The sequence below is a fragment of the Peromyscus californicus genome, unplaced genomic scaffold, assembly GCF_007827085.1.
Source record: "Peromyscus californicus insignis strain IS unplaced genomic scaffold, ASM782708v3 Scaffold_18__1_contigs__length_77618521, whole genome shotgun sequence".
Classification (NCBI taxonomy): Eukaryota; Metazoa; Chordata; class Mammalia; order Rodentia; family Cricetidae; genus Peromyscus; species Peromyscus californicus.
The window spans coordinates 17,228,899-17,242,073 of record NW_026294480.1 but is presented as its reverse complement, the minus strand read 5'-3'; positions in this window follow the sequence as shown (position 1 = coordinate 17,242,073).

The following is a 13,175-nucleotide window of genomic DNA, read 5'->3' as shown; positions in this document are numbered from 1 at the left end:
CCCAATTAACTTTAGCCCAGGTTTTCTGTGAAAGTGTTTCTGTTTGTCCTTCCATTCATTTGCCACTACAGTAAAGTAAATCTTTGGAGCCAATACTCAAACCGAATTCAGAATCTAATAACTATACCACAAATTGTAGCTCTTTGCTCTACAAGCCTTATCTTGTGCACAGAGTTCTTAAGTGTGTGTCCAAAAAACCTAGAGTGTGTGTAAATTACAATAAAGAGATACAAACAAATCATAAAGGAAAGGGATGTTACGAGAAACAAACAGGAAAATCAAATCATAACTATAAGGACAATCTTTGAGAGAGGGAGGCCGCAGCACATATCAGATGCATGAAGCTTCTCCGCTCACTCTCTGCTTCACACCCATGGCACTTGGGAACTTTTGTGAATTATTTCTCTTCAATGATTTGCCACTAGGGCACATCACATTTGTGAATAGACACTGTCGTGATTCTCCCAGACACTCCAGGGCCTACTCCACATCCAAACTTTAATGAAATGACACTACTTGTTAGAGTATCAAGGGATGAAGATTGACAATATCTAGTGCTACAGATGAAATTCATAAGGATGGAAACATCCGGAACAATTGATACCTAATGTAACAGAGTCGTCTCAAGAAATGAATCATCTCACTCCAGCTCTAAGTTCAATGGAAAATGTAATTCTACCTCTGCTTCCCTTAAAATCTATCTTTGGCCATTGAAACAATACACTGGAAAAGAGCTGGTAATGATTTGAGGAGAAAAAGGTGCAAATTATCAGTGAAATCTGTCCCCCAAACAGGAGGTGGGTATCTTATGACTCCTGAAAATTACCAGTTAGAGTCATTCTGTGTCACTTGGTTTGAAATCACATGGTATTGGATTGTTATGACTCACAAAAACCTTGTAATTTAGCCTGTCTTACACGTTGGATGTCATTGAAAAATTCATACCTTTCTTTTGATAAGAATGTCATTTGTGACAAAATTTCTACAGTTTGTCTGAAAAATATCTACTCATCCTTCAACATCTATGTCAAAATCTATATCCATCAAAGTTTATTTTCTCGAAGACACATTGTGCCAGCAACAACATTGCTAGTTATCCTGTCAATAATGCCATTCTAAGTAAGGTGCATTTGGTATTCTTTCAACTTTTGCCAGCATTCAGTAAAAATCCCTATAGTTTCTTCAGATGGATTGATATATGTTTTATATCATGGTACTGAAGGTCCAGAAAACAAACCTACCTTTCACACAGCATCAAATTCCATAACACCTTGGTACTTAGAGCTGTTGTTGGTTAAGCCACTGCTTAATATTGTCTGTATTGCTGGTTTTCCAGACGAACTTGATTGATGGTGTTTTTGTTTGTTTGTTTGATTTCTTATTTGGAAATGGTGAGTGGAAGAGTTTCTGTGCCACAGAGAGACAAATGGACAGTAGGACATCATGGGCATTCTGGCTCTCCAGAGAGCTCTGGCTAAATTCAAAGAGTCAGAGTCCTATCCAGTAGGATTCAGAGGAAAGGAGTGATATCATGTCATGTAGGAAGTGAGGACTCTAAACCACTGGCCAGCAACCAGGTTCCTCTTATTCCTTTAAACCTAAGGAGAGAAGGGCCAGGCATCTTGGACTGCCAGAGGGAGGCTGGAATTCTGCTGGAATTCTGGAATGTGCAACCAAAAGGATGAAAGGAAATGGAAGAGGACACATTTAGTTCTGGCTAGGGAAAGTGCCCATCAGCGCCCCTGTAATGCCTTGAAGTTTCTCAATCTGGGGCTTGTGAAATTCAGAGACAAAATTAGGGCCTCTTGCATTTTCCTGGAGTCTAAGATACCTTGGAATTCTTTTAGAAGGTCACAGATTTAGAGACAGGCTCCTGGCAGTAGGGCTGTCTTTTACTTTACAGCAGCTGTAGGTATTAGGGATGTAGATGCTCCTGAATGTGCATTGCCTGGTTATGCTGTAGCCATAAACCTGGTATTTATAGATTGGCATTGGAATGAGGCATCTGTTTCCCAACAAAGTGCCTGTTGATGTCCTTAAGAACCTTTAGTATTATATGCATGGCTGAGAATATTGACAGAACTACTTCATAATAAACTCCAAATCTCTATTAAAATTATCACTGTTTTCATGGCATACAGAGGAATATTGTAAAACTAGACTGCTATTGTAATCTTGGTACAATTTTATGTTCTATTTTGAACATGAACTAGTAAATTATAAAGCTTTCTATTTATTATGATCAATTAAAAGCAATATGTATATCAAATAATAATCTGTTGCATAAATGTACCAAATTTTTATATCCATTCATCAGTTGATTGCCAACTAGGTTGTTTTTTATATTTCCAAGCCTTTGTGAATAGAGCAGCAATAAACATAGATAAGCAAGTATCTCTATAGTTATATAGTTACGAAATTATTACTAGTTGCTAGCTGCTGAAAGAAGGAAAGAGTTTGTTTTATTTCTTTGTTGTTTTGTTTGGTGTGTGTGTGTGTGTGTGTGTGTGTGTGTGTGTGTGTGTGTGTGAGAGAGAGAGAGAGAGAGAGAGAGAGAGAGAGAGAGATTAATTTTGTGACCTCTGGTACAAGGACCACATTCCAGACTCCAAGGCAGGCCTAAGAAATGAATAGAGAATAGAAACTGGAGTCTACACATGAGAGAGGGAGAGAGAGAGAGAGAGAGAGAGAGAGAGAGAGAGACAGAGACACAGAGACACAGAGAGAGACAGAAACACAGAGAGACACAGAGAGTGAGACAGAGACAGAGAGAGCATAAAGTGACGATGAGGAAGGAGGTGGGAGTAGATTTGGAGGAAATGAAAAATGGACACAGATATGATCATTATATATCACATAGAATTCTCAGAAAATTAATTAAAATATTTAAAAACACAAAACAATGTGTAGAATCCCTCTGCATTTGATCCAACCCATTCACATGTCCCACACTTCTCATATGAAGCGTTCTCTTAGCAGACTGATCTTGTTTTCCTTTTCTCTGCTTTCTGGATTCCTAGTGTAAATGATCATATCAGCTTTACTATTTTACCAGGGCATTACTACCCTCCCCAAGGTTTATATTCATGTTTTTAATTATACTCTTCTTGCTTTTGGACATATCATACCATATAACCAGCACATACAAATGTACATATTTTAAATTTAAAATACATGTTTCTGAATTGTTAAAAAAAATCAGGAATTTTTGAATAATTATGTTCCTGAAGCTTAATTTTTGGTATTATATTCCAGACATTTACCAGGGAGCACAGATCCACTCTATTGCCCAAAATGTAATTAAAAAGTACAGCCAATTTGACATACACTAACAGCAATATTTTAAAATATCAAGCTGTTATTGAGAAATGAAGTATGCACATATTATGTTTTAAATTATCAGAAACTAAAGCCAAAATATATTCCTTACTTCACTTCTCCAATGACAATTTTCATCTGTTATCTACATAATCTCATTGTCATCTGTGTTTTCTATTAAATAATTCATTTCCTAAATCTGTGAACATCACAGAATGGAAGTCCCTAATAGTCTTACATTTTTATAGGTCTGGAAAATTTTTATAATTGACTTATTGTAATGTTAATGGTGCAAATTAACTTTATGTACTTGCTAAGAGACACTTAGAACATTTTCCAAATCACTTTTTAATTTTTTTCTTTTAGGCTTGAAGGTTATTCACAAAGGGACAAATTACACTAAATTGACTGAATTTATCTACTGTATGACAGTACTTTACTGAATAATTAAACATGTCTCTGGAATATCATTGCCACCAATGTTGGTCTCAAGTCAGTACAGTCCATTTAGGGGGCAAAAAAACTTTTCATCTTTATGAGCTTTCATGGGTAAAATGTGCATAATTCAATTTAAACAACCTTCCCATCTTGTGGTGTTTTTCTGACTTTTCTGATTTTAATACTTTAGCTTGCAGTGTTATGTAATGCATATTCCCAGGTGATGTAAATTATCATGTATACATAAATGTCTTCCTAGATTTTTAAATTTTTAAACTATGAACTGTAGCAGGAATCTTAAAAGGTCTTATTAATAAAATCAAACCCAGAGCCAAGTATTAGGGTGAAGCTGGAAGATCAGAGAGACAGAACAAGCCACAGCTAACCTCACCTGGCCAACTTCTCAGCTGGTCTTGTTTCCTCAGACTGGAAGCCTCTGTGTCCTCATATCCGAATGGCTCTCAGCAGAACTGTGCTGCTCATAACCTAAATGCTTAACCAGCCAAATGCTTCTAGTTTCTGGTCCTCACGCCTTATATACTTTTCTGCCTTCTACCATCACTCCCTGGGATTAAAGGCTCGCTTTCTGGGATTAAAGGCGTGAGTCACCATGCTTGACTGTATCCTTGAACAGATGGATTTCTGCCTCTGGAATGTGAGGATTAAAGGCGTGTGCTACCACTGCCTAACTAAGTATCTAGTGGCTTTTCTGTTCTCTGACCTCAGATAAGTTTATTAGGGCACACATATTTTGGGGAACACAATGAACAAAGAAGTCAGGGAGGTTACCACCACAACTCTCAGCTCAGAGGAGATAAGAAAAAATTTATTTCAGAGTAAAATAAGAGTGACGATGGTCCATAAACACAGATTTAGTTTACACCAAACTCTGTGTTGCAATATGGTAAAAATTTGGTCATTATCTAAAACAGCAAGTCATGTCAAGACTCTTTTCAGAAACACAGGCTTAAGCATCAAGTCAATGGTTACAGAGAAGGATCCGACCCTCTGCTGAGGTCTCTTAGGCTGTTTGACGACAGTCTTAGCTTTGGGTTAGTGGAAACCTGGAATCCACTTGTACCCTTCAAAACTACTCAGAGTCATAAAGATGTAAGGCCATACACAGAGATGGAAAATAAATGTCATTTAAGAGACTTAAGAGAGCCTGAGATAATTTGTAGATAATTAGATAATACCCTCCAATCTGCAAAATCGCACTGTTCTAAAATCTTTGACGTTCAAAGTCAGTCGATCACTTCTGTAGGTGCTAATTATGTCTGAGAACTTTGTTTCATAATTGATGTACCTGTGCAGAAAAATAGTGTGGAGATTAAATCAATAACTTGTGAAAAACCCTGAAACATACTAGACAAACTTCACTTGAAAATGTAAAGAAACTTAAAAAAAAGTAAAAAAATGGAGAAATACAAACATAAATTGGCAATGCAGATGCTTATTTATTAGCAATGTAGATACTTATGTACAGATGCCTGACAAACATTTGTATATGTACAGAATGACAGAAAGTGCAGGACCTGCGAAAATTCTCTCTAAAATTTGTTCTATAAACCAATAAATTCCCAGGAGTTTACACACACACACACACACACACACACACACACACACACACACACACATACACATACACACACACACTCACCATATCTACAAAAACTGTTGTTAATTCTACCTTGCTACCAGTTATAAAAATAATGCTGAGGTTCTTCTTCTTTTGAAGAGCTTCTTTCTGCTAAAATATAAGAGAAGTAATAAGGACCTCTCTTTACAATAAAAAACAAAAGAAATTTCTATGAAGTCAGTAATTACAGCTAAGGAATAAGAGAACAAATTGCTGTATTAGTATATTTGATATATAACGGAAACACTGACCCCTCTTAAGTTTGTCTTCAAGATAAAGTTAAAGCCATGGTTATTAAAATATTCTACTTTCAGGCAAGCACATCATTAATTTTGAAAATTACATTTATAGGAATACTTTGAGAATATGTGAATATCTTGAGTCTTGATGTGGGTGCATATGTCACTCAGAATATGTGAAGTATTGTGTGTATCTGTATAAGTAACATTAATTATTAGAGAATAAATTGAGATCCTTCAGAGAATTAATTTGGATCCTTCCTAAGTGTAGCAGATGTCTCTCTTTTTTTTTCATTTAAGGGGAGAAAATGCCTTCATGTGATGCACATGAACAAGTGAGCATGGGAAGAAAAAAATGGGATTACTCTCACTTCCCCATTTCATGAAGTCAGCTTTTACTCAATCTTTCATATATGAATGTGAGCACAAATACAAGTGTGAATATATGGTTTTAACTCTGGAAACTGAGGTCATGCTCCCAAAGCTTTATGTATGTATCTATGTGTATATATGTATGCATATATATGAACCTGTACCCATATAGTATATATTTAGAGAATCAATTTGGATCTTTAATTAACAGGATTTCTCAACTTCACTTAAAATTAATTCAAAAATTTGTATGACTAAATCTTTAAAACATGAGAAATTATACTATAACATCTACACAGCAATTGATTTGTCAGTGATTTATTGAATATAACTCCAAAAGACTAGGCAACAATCAGATATTTTTTACTTTGTGAAAATTTGCTTATTGAAAGTCAGCGTCTTCAGAGGGGTGAGGAGAACAAAATAGGACAGAAGTTGGGAGAACATTCTCTTACAAGAAACTATTAAACAAAATAACATTCTAAAATTCAATGACACATCTAATCTAAAAAGAGAAAGAATGGAAGAATCAGTTCTTCAAACCCAATTTTCCAGTAACCATGTTGAATGCTTCACTGATCATTAAGAAAATGAGAATCAAAGCTGTAAAGAAACAAGCTCCAAATCCATCAAGATAGAGCCCCAAAAACAAAAGAACAAGTGTAAGTAAGAAAGCAGAGCAACTTTAATCTTGTACACTCTTGGTAGGAATGACACAAGTATGGTAAGAATGCACATGTAAGGCTCAAAGATTAAAAACAGAATTAAATGACCATATGAAGCAAAACACCACTTCTAAAGATTTGTACATTGAATAACTGAAAACAAAGTATCGAATAAACACCTTTATAGATGTTAATATTGTTATTCACAGCAGATAATATTTGGAAGCAACAAAGTGTTTACCAATGGATAAATAATCAAATTGTGTTACATACAATGGAATGTTAATCAGCATCAAGAATGAACAAAATATTGACATAAAACATAGATGAACTTTGAAGACCCTGTGTGCAGTCATGAAAGGCAAGTAACAGAACTCTATTTACCTGACATTTTACAGCGATTGTTAATTGTAAGGACAAAAAGACAAAGAGCATCCTCTAGGTCTCATAAAGAGAAAAATGGTAGAGTAAGTGTTGTGGAAACCAAGTACAGTGATGTAACTGTTCTATTCTGGAGCCTGAGATGTGTTGCGGGATGTTCTGTATGCTGTGAGTATGTGTTGCTCTCATTGGTTGATAAATAAAATGCTGATTGGCCAATTGCCGGGCAGGAAGTATAGGCAGGATAAGCAGACAAGGAGAATGCTGGGAAGAGGAAGGCTGAGTTAGGAGAGACACTAGCCCGCTGTCCAGGCTAATATCACTTTATTGAGCTAATACAACTTTATTCATTGATTGCTATAAAGTACTTAGATTTGAATTGTAATTTATTGAGATGAATAGTTGTAGGAATGTAAAATGTATTCAATAGACTATCATTGTCTTAGAATGCAAATAATAGGCAAAGATTTGCTTTGGGATATTTTCTTCCTTCCATTTGATTTCTCACTATGAAGAAGGGCACCAAAAGGAGATGAAGGGAAATGAGAGGAACAATTAGAGGCTGAAAATGACTAAAGTTCATTATATAAATGGATCAAACTGTCATAAAACAATGGGAAGGAATCCTTAAAACAACATATTTTAAATGAGCAATATCCTTTGCCACAGATATTGGCTTAAATTTCCCTTTATTACTTACCATTACTGAGGAAAATGCATAAAACCTGATAAGGGCTCTGTCTTTACTATAAGAGTATTTAAAAGTTATCAGTGTTATTTTATGGGCTATAAGAGTATTTAAAAATTATCAGTGTTATTTTATGGGCTATGAATAATCTATTGAAAAACTGAACCAGCATTTATTATGCCATATATGTTAAAATTTTGAAGAGAAGAATGCTTTTATCCCTAGAGAGTAAGATATGTTTATCATTAAGTGTTATTTAAGTGCTTGATACTGGTTTTTGTCTTGTATCATACAAATACATTACACTGCTCTTAAATAAAATAAATTTACTTAGACCCCCAAGGATCAGGGTTAAGAGGATGGCAATAAGAGCATTATGATACCAATAATAGCACAAAGTAAAGGAGAAACTGAGAAGTGGCGAGTGTTATAAAGCAGTTTATGTCCCCAGCTCTGTGCTATGTCATGTTTGTGAATTAAGGTAATAAATCATCTCATCAGAACTGTCATGTTATTTACCTGGAGGAGAGGACTCAAACAAACAGAAAACCTCAAGATGAGGATAAGAATGTATTATGTCATATTGCAGGGACTAAAAAGGTCAGGCACCTCCAAGGTTGTTTAACTCAGTGGCTAATGATGTTTTGAATGTTCATGTGTTTTTTCTTGACTCTTCTGACCTGCCCTCATGGGTTAAACAGTGTATTCTCATTTCCTCATCTTAGGAAATTAAAATGGTTTCATGTGACATATGTGCTTATAAACAAGGGAGCATTGGGAGAAAATGAGAATATGTTCTGTGGATTGCTTTTTTTTGCCACACATGTGTGAATTTTTATACAATTTTTTTTCCAGCAGAATTTTCAGATATAAGTATGAAGTAAGTAGAAATGCAATTTTTTTCTAGAAGGAAGGCTGGTCTGGAGGGTTGAGAGCAGTCTTTGTTCTTGGAGAAGCATCTATGAGTCAACTCACAGCCCTCTCCTTAACCAGTAGTCAGCATACAGACCCCCACCAGGACTCCCTGAAGGCTTAGGGCTTCCTCCTCTGAAGAGACAGGAACATCTGGGAGCCAGCCCAGAGGTGAAGTGGTGCAAATGAGGAACATGACATGTAATACAGAGCCAGGTGTGTGGTGATATTGTGTTCCACAAAATACTGTGCACCCTAATAAACTTATCTGGGGTCAGAGAACAGAACAGCCACTAGACAGACATAGAGGCCAGAAAATGGTGGCATACACACCTTTAATCCTAGCATTCCAAAGGCAAAGATCTGTCTGGATCTCTGTGAGTTCAAAGCCACGTTGGAAACAACCAGGCATAATGACACATGACTTTAATCCCAGGAAGTGATGGCAGGAAGCAGAAGGTATATAAGGTATGAGGACCAGGAACTAGAGCCTGGCTAAGCTTTTAGGCTTTTGAGCAGCACAGTTCAGCTGAGATCCATTTTGGATGATAAGTCAGAGGATTCCAGTCTGAGGAAACAGGATCAGATGAGGAATTGGCAAGGTGAGGTGGCTATGGCCTGTTCTGTTTCTCTGATCTTCCAGTGTTCATCCCAATACCTGGCTCTGGGTTTGTTTTATTAATAAGACCTTTTAAGATTCATGCTACACAGGTGGGCTTTGATTGTTTGGCTGTTTGCACACGAGATATAAAATGGGGACAATTTGGCTAGATAGATGGCTCACTGCTTAAGCTTTATGTTAAGGGCACATACTGATCCTGCAGATGATCTCAGTTTGGACTCCAGAATCTGCATGGACAGGCACATGGTCCTGTGTATACACAAACACACACATGCACACATCCCATTTATGACTCTCCTACACCATATCAATAATTAGGATTAGCTATTATATAAGGAGATTTTTAAAACAAGAATTAGGTCTTGTTCAGGGGTACAGTGTTTAACATATTGATAATATTTATTTTCTATCTACTCAAAACTAAGGATTAAAAGAATGTGTCACACTCACAATAAGTTGATCAGGGAGAATTCTGTGTTATACACAAGAGCCGGAAAGATTTATATTAAGTTATAAGAGTACATGGACCTTAATGGGTTGGAAGGGGAGAAATTCATTGCTAGGGTTAAAAAAGAAGATACCTATTAGAATGTTCATGGTATACTCTTATCTGGCACAGTATTTACAACAGGACCTGTCTAATTCTTTTTCACTTATTTTTTTAAAATTTATTATTGAAGTTGAAAGTCTCAGCATCTCTGTTTACATAATAATGTAGCACACTGGAAAAAAACAATAAAATGGAGAGGGGAAGGAGATAGCCACAAGAGCAATTTCTTAGTAATTAGTGAGTAACTTAGTAATGGAGAAAAACATGGGAACTTGGAAAAAGACTTGTCTTTGACAGAAATAAGGCCCTTGAAATGATGGCTTTGCATAAGAAAATGTGTCTATACCTGCTAAAACATGGGCTTTTCTGCACAAAAGAAGCTGCAACTTTTCCATGACTCCCTTTTACTCAGAAGGCTAGATTTCCATAGCACTATTGGAAAGCACAAAGGGGGAAAGGAGAGGAAAAATCTGAAAAGTAATAAAATGCTATGCGAATACCAAAATTAGAATACGTTCATTGTTTGGGAATATTGCAAAGAGGTAATCTTGGTAGGTGATGCTCAACATCCCCAAATCAATTGCCTGGTTATAAGGCAAGCTCAGTTTTTTCCCTTGACCTGCACTTTCACGACTTAGTCACAGGCTGTAACTTTGAAAAGCTCTTGCAGACATTCATTATTGATTTGTTGAAACCTTACGCTGGTTAAATTGGATGTATTCTGGCAGAACTGTTCCTTCTTGAATCATTCTGTATCTATAATAATTTTACATTTACTTTTTATTTGGCATGTCATTATTTCCTCCAAATTGAAACATTCTCTCCTAGAGGGAGAAAGGAAGCTGGCATCATTCTGGAAACCCAGGAACTTAGCAGGCCTAGGGAGCTCTCTGCATGTAGAACAGTCACCAGGCTCCGTTTTGAGGTCGTCCACGTGGTAAGCAACAGCTGAGAGAGAAGAGGCTTTGTTGGTGAAGCTTCCTGAAAGTTGGGCAGGAACTCCTGAGTTGACCCCATGCTGTCCTGGGGCTTTTTAGTAGTACAGCTGCCTAATGTCCCTCTTGTTCCCATAAGTAGACCTAATAAACAAAATGCTTTACCAACTAGGCTTGGATGGGATTGCCTCATTGGTCTGTGACCATATCCTAGCCTGGGGAAATGTTATCTATCCAGTTATCCTTAAGTAAAGTTATGTAATGTTAATAAATATCACTGACATCTATTAGAGTTTAGCACCTTCCTAATACTAGAATCATTGATGGCATACACTTACTCCCATTATTGCAAGAGATTTATCCTACCTGAACTTGCTATTTTGCTATATTCAGTGGCACCTATAGTACTGACTACAAAATATTAAAAAAAAAAAAAAAAAAAAAAAAAACCCGAAATCTATTCTACACATTGTCTTCTGTGAAATCCTGGTACTACAGATTCAAAACTGCTCTTGTAATATTCACTGCTAACTATTGAATGAATCTATTTGCAAACTTGGGTGTTGTGTTTTCAATGCTAATCAATTATCCGGTGTTGTGGGACTTCGATCCCTTCAGCCAATGACTTTTGAGGGTTATGATCCCTAGGGTGTGATTTTTTTTTTCTGAGTGCCTCACCTTTTAGAGCTGAGGGAGAGAGGTCTTTCACTCTCTGGTGTGCTTGCTTGCTTTTGCAGTGCTGGAACCAGCAGTGAAAAATGCCTTGCAGTTGGCTTTGTCTCCTCTGGGCAGAACAGCAAAGAACAGAAGCTGGGTTAGCAGCGGATCAGCAACACGTCTACCCTGTGTTGCATTTGTGAGTCTGATTTCCAACTGCATCTCTTAATACACTGATTTATTTTCTCATATACACCCTTTTGGTTCTTGTTTCAACCCAGTCCTCAGCCACAGAATGTTGACTGCATAGGCAAACAGACAAATAATACTAATGAAATTAATTCATATGTCACACATGGTTGTCAGTTTAAATAAAAATCAGGTTGCACTGAAGTATTTGTCAGTCTGTAAAATAAAATAAACATTTACAAACATTAGTAGAATATGCATAAGTGCTAGTGTATGCACATTTTAACCCCATACATGGCATTGTATCTATTGAGTAAATAAGTAGAATCATTACACACACAAAAATGATACATATGTACACCATTAGCACATGCAGAGATAGACACACAGAGAGAGAAGGAGACAGAGACAGAGACAGAGAGAGAACAAATAAAGCTAACGTATGATGTAAGAATTTCTCTACCATGTATCCAGGAAAAACTGAAATAAGTCTGTAGAAGAGACACCTGTTCTTACTTGATTTTTGCAGCACTGTTCACAATAAACAGAAAACAAAGTAAGTTTTCATCATGTGATGAGCAATAAAAACGTGATAAATAAAATCAGTGGAGTATTAATCGGCTGTGTAAAGAACATTATGTTGGATGCAATAAACTAAGTCTGAACATTCTCAGTCACTAGCACCTAAAGATGTTGATCTCTGTTGGATATGAGGATGACAACAACTAGAGGCTTAGGATAGACAGTATGTAACTGCCATAATGATTCATATTTTTCTTTGACTCCAAAATTAAGTGACAGACATTTATGTATATTTGAATGTTGACAGAGTATGGGATTAAGGAAATGCAGAAAAGAATATCTAAGAAGCCTAAAAGAGCCCCCCACCACCAAACTTGGATTGGTATATGGAAGCTGAGAGCTGGGTTCAGAGTCACAATTAAAGGGGAGGACAGTGCTCAGTAGAGTGACTGTAGTTAACAGTCCAGTAGTGTACATTTCAAATCACAAAGAAAAACAGTTTAAATTCTTGTCACCACAAGGACATCATAGAGGTTTGAGCTGATGCATATGTCAGCTGCCTAGATTTCAACATTATTTAATACATATCAGTATGTAACTATAATATTGTGATTTTGTTAACATATATTAACTAGTATCTGTCTTGACTTAATGTGGTAGAAGATAAAACTACTGATCAAAGCCCCAACACACAGGAGTGAATCTTTCTATTTTGCTGACATATGTAACAACATCCTAGCATAATGTTGTAGGATAACATAAGGGACTGTCTCTTTTCAAATGGTAAATTCTTGTGCACAATTACATCCAGTCACTATCCAAAATACTTTCTGTCATTTTGCTTAGGTGGCTGGTGTTTCAGGGATTACAAAGACTCTGTTGATACTTTAACAAAACCTAAATGCTAGAAATACGTTGTTTTGTGTTTTTCAAACAAATCCCATTCCCTCTCTCCTTCCTCCCCTCCCCTCCTTCCTCCCTTCTATCTCTCTTGGTCTGTGAGAGACTCTTTTGGACAGAACATCATCCTGGATACTGTTCCCTACTG